This window comes from Sus scrofa, chromosome 15 (assembly GCF_054392235.1).
Source record: "Sus scrofa isolate SSC_HxYL_T2T_F1_AM1 chromosome 15, Sscrofa_HxYL_maternal_Yorkshire_Landrace_v2.0, whole genome shotgun sequence".
Taxonomy (NCBI): domain Eukaryota; kingdom Metazoa; phylum Chordata; class Mammalia; order Artiodactyla; family Suidae; genus Sus; species Sus scrofa.
The window spans coordinates 85,029,285-85,042,901 of record NC_139397.1 but is presented as its reverse complement, the minus strand read 5'-3'; the positions used below and the strand labels follow the sequence as shown (position 1 = coordinate 85,042,901).

General features: G+C 35.6%; 1 long non-coding RNA gene across 2 annotated transcripts in view; it reads left to right on the top strand.

The window, feature by feature from the left end:
• Positions 1-6,895, top strand: part of LOC102163767 (uncharacterized) — a 307,735-nt gene extending 300,840 nt beyond the window's left edge. Inside the window, exon 7 of one of the 2 annotated variants that reach the window (XR_014829461.1) lies at positions 1,243-6,895. This is a non-coding gene — a long non-coding RNA (uncharacterized LOC102163767). The remainder of the gene's footprint in view (positions 1-1,242) is intronic. The other variant, XR_014829460.1, reaches the window with a different exon arrangement.
• Positions 6,896-13,617: the final 6,722 nt, after the last annotated feature.

Sequence of the window (13,617 nt, the reverse complement as noted above, 5' to 3'; positions counted from 1 at the left end):
CCTGTCTGCTTTTGTGCCCTTATTCAGTTCAAATAAAGAGGAAATCTCTGTCTCTTAAGTATAGGCATATGGTCTGTTATTTCAGAGCATCTTTCCATTGGAAAGATTTGTACAAAATTTCTGAGTACTTTTAAACCTAAAAGTATGCATAACCTGAGAGGTTTCTAATGTGAAGCTGAATCCTAAATAACTTTTAATTTAATTTTAATCAACTCAGGAAAGATGTATTAGATTTTGCTCTGCTCCTTTTTCATATTTTTACACAAATATTATTTAAATAATTACATGATAGAATCCTATGTTAAAACAAACCTTATGTTTCATATTGAAGGAATATTTCTAATATTCAATGACAAATTCTCCCAGCGAATTAATCACAAAGTTCCTCACATCTGGATTCATTGCCATGATTTGGTGGTAGCATTTGATCTGACTTGAGAGGGTGTAGGTGATATGTGATAAATTGCTTAGCAAATTAGAAATTAGGACCTTTGACATGTTAAATTAGGCTAGGGCTCCTGTAAATTGAAGAGAGGTAGTTTTCGACATGCAATACAAGACACTGAGTACTCAGCGACAGGTATAAGTTCTTCCTTACTATTATGTCTGAAAATGCAGGTTGTTTCCTTGATGGCCTATGTTGCTTGGGGACTAGACATCCAAGCCAAAATTCTGAGCTCAAACTCATTCAGGAGACTTTGTGGTATTTACAAAAATATTTCAGGAAGATGCCTGCCAGCCAGAGTCATTCCTGTTTTAACAATTTGCAGACCTTCTGGATTTTTCTGAGATTTAGGACCTGCCAGAAAAGTGCCATTGGAGAAAAATGTAAAAGCTTATATACTCACAAATACTATTTTGGTCTTATCAAATATTAAAAAAAAATTCAGATATGCGAACATGTGACCACTTGGCCATAACTATAAATATCAAATTATTGAGCTGTTTTATAGACATCTGATTTGAAATTACTTTTATTTTTAAAAATGAAAAACATTATCATATGAGAACCTAAATGGAGGTGTTATTGTTTAAAATATATATATACTGTCAGACATCATTATGAATAACAAAGTAGTCCCGGTCAGCTCACAATGTGGATTTTCATAAAATCCCCCCAAAGAAATAAAGTTTCCTAATATTCTACAGACACTTCTATTAGATAGAAAAAGATGTTCTCCTATGAATCAGTGGCTAGTAGAGCAAATGTGAGGCTAATTTGGTGCTATCTTTGGATTTCAGGAAACTTCAGAGGATAAGAGTGATAATGACAAGGCATAAACATTCTGCCAGAGATCTGGAAACAAAATAGCAGCATCTGGGTTACTAGTTTCTCAAGGTAAGATGATGGCTGGTCCTTGGAGAAAGGCAGCTTTACATCCCATTTTTGATTTTGCGGTCTTGAATTGCTCGTCTGTAAAGCACTTTTGTTGACTGAAGGATCTGTGAATCAGAATGAACAAAGACATATTCACATTATAGCAGATATGTGGACACACACTTCAGTCTAAGTGTCAAAGCTCAGCAGATATTTTTATAAAAAGAATATCTCACTTGCCAAGAGTGACACTTGAAAACTAGCTTCACTTAGCATCTCTGAGTCTCAGGAAGATTGCACAGCAGTCAAACACTATAGAAGGCATAAGAAGAAATAAATAAGCAACTTATTATTCAACGATTTCACTTCCATTTTCTTCTGACTGGTAGATTAAATGTTAAATAGCATAAAGTGTCAGTTGGGCATATGTGCCAGCTTTAATTAACCTACATTTTGTTTAGAAAGTGATTTATTAAAACATGCTGCTATTAATCTACTAGTAATTGTTCTAAGATATTTTTCCGTATATCTAACAGAGGTGGCTGTCACTTGGGTATGCTAAGTCCAGTTTTTTTAGTTCAATCTTTTCTTGGGTTCATCATACAAATACTTAAGTTCTCATCCTATGCATGTAATCTAGTAGTTATTCCCCATTATTCAAAAAGCAGAAATTTTCTTAGTCTTAATTTTTGAATTACCTCTTGCTCTAATTTCTTGCTTCTACTGTACTGTAGATGTTGCTTGGATCTCACCTCCCATAGCTGTTCTCTTCTCCTTATCTGGTGCTCATCCAAAATTGCATCACGGACTCTTTGCAATTCCCTAAATCAGTTAGGAAAATGATGGAGTTCCCATTGTGGATCAGTGGATTAAGGACCTGATGTTGTCTCTGTGAGGATGCAAGTTTGATCCCTGGCCTCGCTCAGTGGATTAAAGACACAGCATTGCTATAAGCTGCAGTGTAAGTCACAGATGTAGCTCGGATCCAGTGTTGCTGTGGCCATGACTGTAGGTCTGCAGCTGCAGCTCCAATTTGACCTCTAGCCCAGGAACTTCCATATCCTGGGGGGTGTGGCCATAAAAAGAAAAAGAAAAGGGGGGATGGAAGGAAAGAAAGAAGGAAGGAAGGGAAAAAAAAAAGAGAGAAAAAAAGAAAATAAGACTGCAGTAGGGCAAGGGTTTTCCTCAATGTCTGAGTATATTAGAGGGGGGTTACATCACGGTACAATACCAGAAATGAATAGCACCTAATCTTAGATGCCGGCTCTTAAAAATTCCTCAGACTTTCCTGCAACCAACTGCTTCCTCTCCACAGACAATCCCAGATACTTACACTGCTCCTAAAAGCTTGCTCATGTCTCCTTTTAAACAACCCTGCCAGATTCAACTGTCAGTTGATTAAACAGGCAAGACTCAAGAAGCAATGAGGAAACAAACCTTTTACTCTTCTCATTGCCAATGCCTGTCCCCCAACTCCCTCTGCTCCCCAAACCTTCTCTATGGACTTGTTCTTCCCTGTCCCATGGGTAAAATCTAGTAAAGATTCTATAAGAGCTATGATCCCTTCCTAGCATAAACATCCTTCAAATCACAAAAGAGACTTAGTTCAGAAATTAAATTGCCCTGTGCTCTTACCAGTCAATACTTTGAAGCTCTTTTTAAATTAAAGCTTCCCCCAGGCCCAGTTGGGGGGTCCAAGGAGAGCAGAAAGTCTGGAGCATCACCTCTGCTTGGCTCCACACCACACCACCCTTGTCTTTCTCCTCCACAGTGAACAGCTCTGGCCCCTTCAGTGTAAAAAGTAGAAGGAGGGAGGAGAAGAGGAGGAAAAATTGGCCTCGATTGGAACCCAAATAATTTGGCGTTAGTTTCATTTAGAATGGCAGATGTGTTAAAGGTGCATCATTTATTATAATTCCTTTGTTCTGTATTCATGAACTTTTGGAGGATCCTTTCATTCTGGAGGGCTCTATCACTCTTTTAATTTAGGCAGTGGATTCATCTAGCTTAGTATTCTCCAACCAGCTCCTATTTTCCTGTGGTGCAGTCTACATGGAATGTCTCTCTCACCAAGTGCCACACTTGGGAAATGTCCATTTCAGTTGAGTCCAGGCCCATCCTTGATGAACCAACAGGAAACACTCATCATCCATATAGTTCAGATATTCCCTAAAGAACTGCTTCTCTTTTGCTCTTGCATATGAATCCAGCCAGCCACCATCACTCAGCTTTAGGAAAGTTTCTTGCAGGCAGGTCCTGAAACACTAGTTAAGCATCTTGAAGAATGAATTTAAACCCTTCTAACACAGCTAAGGTGAATGGGAGGTCCCCTCTCTTCCACCATGTTGGGGAAACTAGAAGAAATGCACCACAACTTTTTTCAAAGAAGCATCTCTCCAGTTTCCAGTTTAATTCTTCCAACTGGCCCAATGTTATTTAAAAGCCGGATGTGGGGGTTCAGTTAAAAATGGCAATGCTTGCTGAAAACCACCACCTTTGGAAGCTTTCCTTGGGAATCTAGCACTTCCTTTTGAAATGTAGGCGTGGGTGCCAACTATTCTTGGGCCTCAGTCAAAAGTCAAATTCCTACGAGGATTCTTTAGCTATACTTTGAAATAAGAAAACTCCAGCCACATACACATATACACACACAAAATTGGTTCTACTTTTTCTGAAGATACTGTGTTGTACTATGCACTACCCTTGGCTTAAGGGTGTAACTGAAGTCATCTAAAGCATCATGGCCTCTGGTATACTGTAGGGAAAATGTATGCTTCACTGAGTATTTTCCGAGCTCCTTTGGTCCTGTTGCTCAGTAAAAGAAGAAAAAATATGTTAGAATAGGAGGACAAAAGAGAGAAAGGCAGAGTGTGTATGAAGAAGTTGAAGGTTTTTCTCCCCAACACTTTATTAGGATAGGCACTTCAGACCACTCTAGACACACAAAGCTGGCTACCAGAAATACAGATTAGTTGAGGATTGAAAGAATGGGAATAATAATAATATTTTCCTTTTAGAGGTGTTAGAATTTAAACAGTGATTCTAAGTAGTGAGTACTTACTAAATGTAAGTATTATTTTCATTATCTTTATTAAAATATACAACATTTTTGCCTATGATAGATGTGTTTTTCAATGTAGTTATTGGGGCTTTACTGTGTTTATTTTTTTCTGTGGATTTATGTTCATTACCCTGTTAACTAAAGAGATTGAACATGTTAGTGGACAATTCAATGATCTGAGTTTTTAATATGATAATTTAATGTTTTTATGTTTTCTGGACATATTTATATCATGTAATTTTGTTTTTTATTTACTATTCTCTTGGTCTGATTCTCTTTTTCTTCTTTCACATCTTTGATCAAATTAATAGATTTTCATAATCCTCTATTTTATTCATCTATCTACTTGGAAACATTATACAGAATGTCTTTTTTTTTTCCTTAAATTTTAAAATACATATTAACTTTAACCTTCCTCAAGAAGTAAAAATTTATTCTGTGTGTCTCTTTTCCTTCTGTATGCAGCAGAAAGTTTATCCTTTTTAATCAAATGAACACTTAACAGTCCAATCTTATTCTAATATTTCAAAATGTAATTTTACCTTTAAGAAGATACAAGTGTTAAAATGACCAATATTTTATGACCCTCTGTTTACTGAGGCAAACTGTAAAGTTACATGGCATAGGACATGGCTACAGGTAAACATGAATAATTGGTAAAATAATACAATCCTATCCAGCTGGTATCAGGTTTTTCACTTTAACATATGAAACATTCCTTTGTCTTCTATCATCTGTTTTTGCTAATGACACACATGTTATATTTATTGTTATTTGGGTTTTCTCTCTTTGCTTCTTGATGGTTTTTAAGATTTTCTCTTTATCATTGATGTTCTGCAGGTTAACTGCAATATTTCTAAATGTGGATTCATTTTATCTATCCTCCTTGGTACTCAAAGGGCATTTAAATGAAAATAACATTTATTTTTCAAGTCTAAAAGGTTATCTATAAATACGGCTTCAAAAATATGACTTTATCATTTCTTTCAGTCTCATTCCGAACTCCATTGATATAATTGGCTATAAGTTGAAGCTTTTTCAGTTTATTCCTCATATTTCAATGACTCCTTTTTCTTTCACTCAAGCTATGTTCTGCATGAATACCTTAGGAAAATATTTTAATGTGCTCATTTTCTATTCATCTGTGTCCACAGTATATACTAGTTATTGATATTCCCCTACTTGACCCCTCCACCCTCAGTGGCTACTTTTGAGGTTTTGAATTGGTTTCTTTTCTCATCCACCATATACTATATCATGTCTGCCTCTTTATAATTCTTTATTTCTTGCTCTTTAAAAATTAAATTTCTTTTGTTCTTTTCTTCCGAGCAATTTTTCATATTTACGTTAAAGTACTTGTCAGACAATTGTATAAATATATTATCTTTTCAAGCAGTACTTTCCCAACATTAAAGCATAGTAGTTGGTGATGGTTATGGTAAGACACAAATTTTGATTTAAGAGGGCTGAGATTCTGCATTTCTGAAAAACTCCTAGGTGATGCTGATACTTCTGGTCTGAGGGTCAAGGTCCTACAGTTTGTGATATATTGTTTGATATTTTTATTGTCTTTATTAGCCTTAGGTACCTTCATCTGTTTGGGATGTTTGTTTTCAGACTCATTTTGCTTGGAAACTATTTTAACTTTGATTGTTTTCTCCCTCAAGCAACTTGTACTCCGCCCCCTACACACACAAACACCCCATTCTAGTGGTTTTACAACTGACCCCACGCAGCTCCCTGAGTTACTGCTCCAGAATCAAGTCTTTTAATGATGCTTACATACTCCTGATATGTGGAGATACTGAAGATGCATCAGACAAGTTCAAGGAGGCAGTGCACAGTATTGCTTATTCCTGGTCTTGGGCTGTATCTGTGCCCTCCTACCTCCCCAGCTCCCCAGAAGGTGAGTAGCAACAGTCCTTTTTTTCCCAGCGATATTTCATGAGTGGAACAATGGACTTCCTGCCCAAGCCCCTGACTTCAAGCGGTGAGATCAGATTTCATTTCCTATCTTACTGTCTTACACAAAACACCTTTAATCCACTTTATTCTCCGGTAGTCAAACTCCTGGTTCACTAAGGTCTCTGGGCTTCAATTCCACTCACCAAATTGCATTTCTATTCCATTGCCTCCTTAGAATGTTTGTCTTATTTTTAAGAACAGATATATATTTTAGTTCTATCTTTGTGTATTTTACCTGTTACCATTATGTATTTGGAACATAGAGTGGATCAACATGTGAATATATAAAGACACTTCAGCCAGGTATATTTTCCTACATATTTTAGCTGGATCAGAGTTTTCATTTTTGGAATGAAATTTATCTACACATCTTTAAAAAATAGAAGTCAATAATTATCAGTAATAATAAGTTGGTTCCATCCTTTTGTATGTAATTTTAACTAATTAGATCTAAAAGTTTTGTTTTAGAAAAGAGTGTTTTTTGAAGTGAAGTTCAAGTACCATACCTTACATGTGAGAAATGCTCCAAAGTTGTAAAAAAAAAAAAAAAAGGTGTTGTGAAGAAATATCACATATAAAAATGTAACTTCTCCAATAACTTAAACAAAAAAGGCACTTAGGTGTATTTAAATAGAGGCATTTAAATACACATCTGCTAAACCCACAACTGAACATTAATTCATATATTTAGTGACTGCCTATGTGTGTCTACAATGAGTCTAGACAATTCAGTCTGCAAACCCATCCATGGTATTAAATTCATAATTCTGAAAGGGACTCTTACCTGGTACAACTGCTTTCTTACAGGGCTTTATAATAAACTACTACAGAAAAAAAAAATTGTTTAGCTAAAGCTTTCTCTCAAAAACATCGAAACAGGCTCCTGCAACTTACTTTTATAACATATTCCTGGGACTCTTATGGCTAGTGGCAGTGGAACAGAACAGAATATTCTGCAGTGTGGGCAAGAGATCCCAATCCAGCCCTGATTCTGCCCCAATAAAAGATTAGATTTTATGGCAGTTCTCACATACAAGGTACTGTACTTGAACTTCACTTATTCTGACTCTTTGTGCCTCAGTTTCACATATGGAAAAACACAGAGAACTTTATTTGCTCTAACAAATCATTGTGAGGCTGAAATGTGGTAACAGACAAATAATTTTTTAGAAAAGTTAAATAAGAAATACAGTAAAAAGAAGGACAGTGAATTCAAAGTAACTATCTGTATCGACTTACTTTCGAGGCTATAGCTAACCTACCCCCGTTAGAGTTCAGAAAAGACAGTAAAGGACTGAATTACTTTGGTGGTCAAGTCTAATTGTATTAGCAAATGGCACATATAAAATACACTTCCTTTAATATCATGTGGTTTTCCAGGAGGCCTTGGGCTAAACAATTCCTTACCCTGCTCCTTCTCACTGCCATCCTTCTCTTTCTTTTACAGCATTTTTCCTACCTTTTGGTTAGTGGGTCATAAGCTCAGAATAAATTCGGAAGCTAAAACATATTTCAGCAATTAGCACCCTAGAAACTCAAGCTGTTTTTTGGCAATATTCTAAAAAGATGATTTCAGCACCTTTCATCCTCAGCTTGCTTGAAAATTCACATTCCCATGTCCTTGGACTTGGCAGGCTCTCCAGTGCTAGTGGAGGGTTCTTAGGTTGGTGAGCAAAGTGTGAGCAACTTGAAGATGCTAAATAGGGACGTCAGCTCCATCTGAACTAGATTGACTGAGTTAGTGGGGTTTTGTTCCTGGCCCGTTCTCTATTTTTAAATGTGATTGTACTCAGAGCTATTCTGAACATTTTAGTTAACTCCCTGCCATCCACCTACCTATCTTATTATTAGCCACTCTCTCTAGAAATATTTTTAAAGAAGTTTAAAAAGAGATGAAACAAAATGTCTTCCAAACGGCTTCTACCTCTGGCTTCAGAGAACTGAGCAGTTCTTAGCTGCTTTGTATTGTATTTCTCAGAGGAAGGAATAACTGAAAGCCAAAAAGAGACAAGGGAATGTGGTCCAACATGGAAAGTCCTTTATATTTTAAGACATTTTACATTCTCAGGCACAGGGGATAATTACCCACTTAGGAAGAATGAATATTTAGTCCTTCCCTGCTTAAAATAAGAATGGCATTGTGAGTGTTAACTAATAAGGATGATTACAATTAGGTTTTATTTCAAGGCATTGGTTTCCAAAGTGGATCTAAAGAAAAAGTCCACTTTTAAAGTGATCAGAAGCCTAGGGCTTAAGAGACACCTACATGATCTTAATGCCAGGAGCTTGTATTCTCTGCTTGGGCTTCTCAAGTTCCCTTCTTTTTTCCTTTGGCTGCTTGCTCTGGTAACTGGTTTTGCAAAGATTTTTAATTCTATAATTTGACTGATTGAAAGATTCTAAAGAAAATTTTAAAATAGGAGTCTTTGGACCATAAATTCGTTTTTGTACATATTTAACATAAGGTATCGAAGTAAGAATAGGGTGTGGCATTGATTGGAGAGTGGCAAAAACTTCAAAATCAGGAGGTTAAGTTTCTGGTCCTAACTCTTGTTGGTTCTCTACACTACTGAAGAATGAGTCTCTCAGTTGGCGATACGTGTAAAAATGTACTAGAGGCTTTCCTACCATATATTCCCAGGTATACTGCTAGACTCCACGACTAAGTTCTCTGAATCAGTCTTGCAGAGTAGAGCTCAGCTGCATCTTTTAATAAGGTTCCACAGGGAATTCTGATGAACACCCTCATGGACAAATACCAGGCCAGGTGGTTTTCAAGTTTCCTTCTCACTCTTGCGTTCTTTGAATCCATGGCTCTATTTGTGTATCTAGATTCTAAGAGATTGTCATAAAGAAGAAACTAGAGAATGAGAAGCAAAATTGGCCCCAAAGCAAGCTGAAGGAAGTTTGTATAAAGAAAAGAAATCAACGAAATCTAAAACAGCAGAACCATAGGGAAAGTACATGAAATAAAAAACTGACATTTTAAAAAGCTTGTTACAATTGATAATATTCTAGCCAGTTTAATAAAGGAAAAGGAGAAAAGACATTATAAATATCAAAAAGGAAAGATGAGATAGTACTACAGACTTTGTAGGCTTTTAAAATAATAAGGCAAGAATATGAATAATTCTTCATCCATAAATTCAACAACATGGATAACACAAAATCATTCTTCAAAGCCAACAACCAACCAAAACTCACTCTAGATGTAATTGATAACTTGAGCAATTACAATGATTAAATAAATTATATTCATATTTTAAAACCTTTCAAAAGAAGAAATCCCCATGGCCAGGTGATTTCACTGGCAAATATTTAAAGGAAAAAATAGCATCAATTCTACACAACCTTTTCTAGAAAATTTCAAGAGGATAATACACTTCACAACTAGGCTAACATTATCCTGATATTAAAACACTAGGCAGGAGTTTTCATCGTGGCTCAGTGGTTAACGATTCTGACTAGGAACCATGAGGTTGTGGGTTCCATCCCTGCCCTTGCTCAGTGGGTTAAGGATCCAGCATTGCCGTGAGCTGTGGTGTAGGTTGCAGATGCGGCTCGGATCCCGCGTTGCTGTGGCTCTGGTGTAGGCCGGTGGCTACAGCTCCGATTCGACCCCTAGCCTGGGAACCTCCATACGCCACGGGAGCGGCCCAAGAAATGGCAAAAAGACTAAAAAAAAAAAAAAAAAAAAAAAACACTAGGCAAAGACAGTGTACAATTAACAGTACTTAGAACATAGATGCAAAAATTCTTAATAAAATACCAGCAAATAAAATCCAGAAATATATGAGAGGAATGATATATCATGACCTAGTAGAATTTTCCCCAGGATTATAAGGATAGTTCATTATTCAAAAATCAATCTATGTAATGACCCATATTAGCAGTCTAAAAATGAAAAGCCTATGGTCCTATCATTTGATGTGGAAAAAGCATGACAGAATTCAACATCAATCACAAAAAAAAAAAAAAAAACGACCTCTCAGGAAGCTAGGAATAGAAGAGAATTTCTTCAACTCAATAAAAAGCATAAGCATCTATGCCCCCCCACAAAGAAGCTAACATCATAGTTAATGGTGACTTAAAGATTTTCACCTAAAATTAGGAATAAGGCAAGGATATTCATTCTCACCACTTCAACCTAGCATTCCCCTGGACATCCCAGGCAAAACCTATAGAAATGTACAACACAGAGAGTGAACCCTAATAGTTAATAATAATGTATATTAATTCATTAACTGTAAAAAATGTACCATACTAATGCAGGATATTAATAGTCGAGGAATAAGAGAAGAAACCATGAGGGGGCAGAATATGAAGAGTGTATGAGAACTCTCTATACTTTCTGCTCAATTTTGCTGTAAACCTAAAACTATTTTAAAATATAAAATCTATTAATTAAAAGATAAAAGTTAAGTTACTATATATTAATTTTAAAAATAAAGAGACATGGAAAGGATAACAATTCAATTATCTAAAAATGGAAGTAGTTAGAAGTCCCAGTAGGAGAGACACAAGGAATATGCAGACTTTTGCAATGGACATCTTGCCATTTTTATATTCTAGTTTCAGTTAGCTAATGAATTTCTTTCTCAATCTATTTTCATGACTGATTGGAAGTAAGAATTAGATTTTTGTTTTAATTTCAAATAAGGAAATTAAGATTCAATCCTTGTTAATATTTCAGGTAGACTGAAGCAATAGTTTCCTCTGTTGTTACTGACAAAGCCTTTAAAAAACTGATTCCTTTCAGCAACCTTCTTTCTATACATTGCAAACTCCTTTAAGCTGCTTCTCAAGAGTTATTGAGATAGCTTAAGATATTGTTGCACTATACTTATCATCCTCCACGTTTTTATTGGGGATATTTCATTGATATGACAACATGTCTGGATTAATATATAATAAACATCTTTTTAAGCAGTGACCAGTCCTTTTTATGACTTGGCATAGCTACACTATTATGATAAATTGCCTCAAACAAGTTCAACTTGATAACTATGAAAAAGGTTACATTGTTCTTCAATTATCCTTTTAATCAATCTCCCAGGATAATCATTCTGCCTAAAAATATGTTTCTCAATACTAATTTCATTATCTAGGTGATTCTCATCACTAATCATTAGTGTGCGATTCTCCATATTCTTAACAACTCTTACTTTAACTTAAATGGGTGATTAGACTCAATATGCAGGATATTACCTGCACGGTGGTCTTGATAATATATTCTCCATTGTAACTATCTTCACTTCATCTTACTAATAGATGTTAAAAGAGAAAAAAGGCTCTCTTATTAAACCCTTCCACAGTAAATCATGTATCTAAAGGAAGATTACTTTTTTTAAGAAAAAGAGATAATAAAGGATTTTCATTCCTTTATGCCGAGAAAACTTTCTTGTAAAATTTTGCTACACTAAATATCATTGAGCCTTTTAAAGTAATAAAAGGGAAAACATCCTTTCAAAATATTGGCAAAGCATTTAGGGATCCTATGTTGTTGAGGATATGCATTGAAAAAAATGTAATTTTAATTATGGAGAGTGGAGTAGTTCTGTGGCTCTCTTGTTTAGTATTCCTCACTAGACTACATCTGTTATCACAAAATAGTCCTCAATAAAGCATTCCTTATTTGCCATGTTGCAACACACACCACCTAGTGACAACTGGTGGAACTTTAGTGTAAGTATTTGTGAGGTACTGGTAAATACAATCTCTGGGTTAACTGTCACATTTTACCTTACAGGATATGCAGTAATTTTATAAATTTCTCTCACTTATAGGATGTCTTCCTCTCTTAAATATATTTTTCTCACCTTAGTGCCAGTCTTTACACTGTGTTTGTAACTACATGTTATAAACTTATTATAACTTTGCTTGGCTTTTAAGAGTGTCATCTAGACAAGCCTTATTGCATCTTGCTCTGGGTTTAAACAGCAATTCTAGAAGCAGTTCCTAAGATAAAACAAAATAGAAGCTGCATCCTGACACTTACATGTGTGTTTATTGACTCTAGTTAATAAGTTAATTTATTGACTATATTATTATATTATTAATTATACTTCAACCTTTAAAATATATAATGTATTACAAATTCCTCAATATGGAAATATTTTCAAAGTTACTTTTGTTTTCACTTTTTAAATTTTAACTTTTTTGTACAGTAAAATCATGTACAGTAAACTTGGTATTCGGAAAAATTAAGCATATTTTTGAAGCTATTATAAAATCAACATACTCTATAGACGTCTATTTTTACAGTGAAGAGAAATGTGACATACACTCTCACTTATTTGAATATTAGATTTTATTTTTAGGAAACTTTCTCATATCCTCCCTTTCCCCAGGAGAATAAACATATGCTATTTCCTTTAAAACAAAATCCTGTCCATTTGCTTGCCAATGATTGTGGTGATTTGCCAGAAAAAGAAAAAACTACACCCCACCATTCATTGTCACAATGACTTATACCAGCTTAAGCAGCGGACTTCCTAAACCAAGACTTATCACTTCAGGGTTATTTCCATGTGACCTGTGGAGAATACTCATGAATAGGAGGGGAAGGCATGTGGCTTTCTCCGCTGTAGGCCTGAACTCCTCAGTACGAGACCAGAAGGCAGTCCTGAGTGTTGTGAAGTAATCATTAAGTTACACGCTTGTCATTTCTTGTACATTCACTCAGAACTAATGCACATCACTTTTTCCAATTATAATCATTCCACCATTTAACAAGCACAAAAGGCCTTAGATTCCAATTTGCCACTGATGCCTCGCTCTCACTTGCTTATTTCTTGCCATTTCCATTTTGCTGGGTTGTGCATGGCTCCAATAATACCAAGCGTTCTCTTTTGCCAAAACAAACTTGCAAGCAGTGGCGACAAGAACAGCTGTGGTCTCATGTGGGAGGGCAGGCCATTTTCACTGTTTTGATAGTTTTTCTGTTCCTGCAATTCTTTTCTGCTATTGTAAATACCCATTATTTCTTGGTTACTTATTACCGAAGCTAAACATACATCACATAGCAATGTACCATGAATGTTTCTGTCCAGGCTTCTCTTGGTCATATCAAACCTTCTCTGGTATATGTCTCATTTCATTTAGTTCTTCAGATTGGTTTCTGTCTTCACAAGTATAAACAAGTAGTCAACAGGCTAGAGAAACACCATTGTCTGCATACTTTGTTAGCTTCTCCTTCCTTCAGTGAGTCTTAATATTCCGGAATGAGCTGTGAAACGTGCTAGCTTTGGATACGCAGCCTTAAACACGAGCT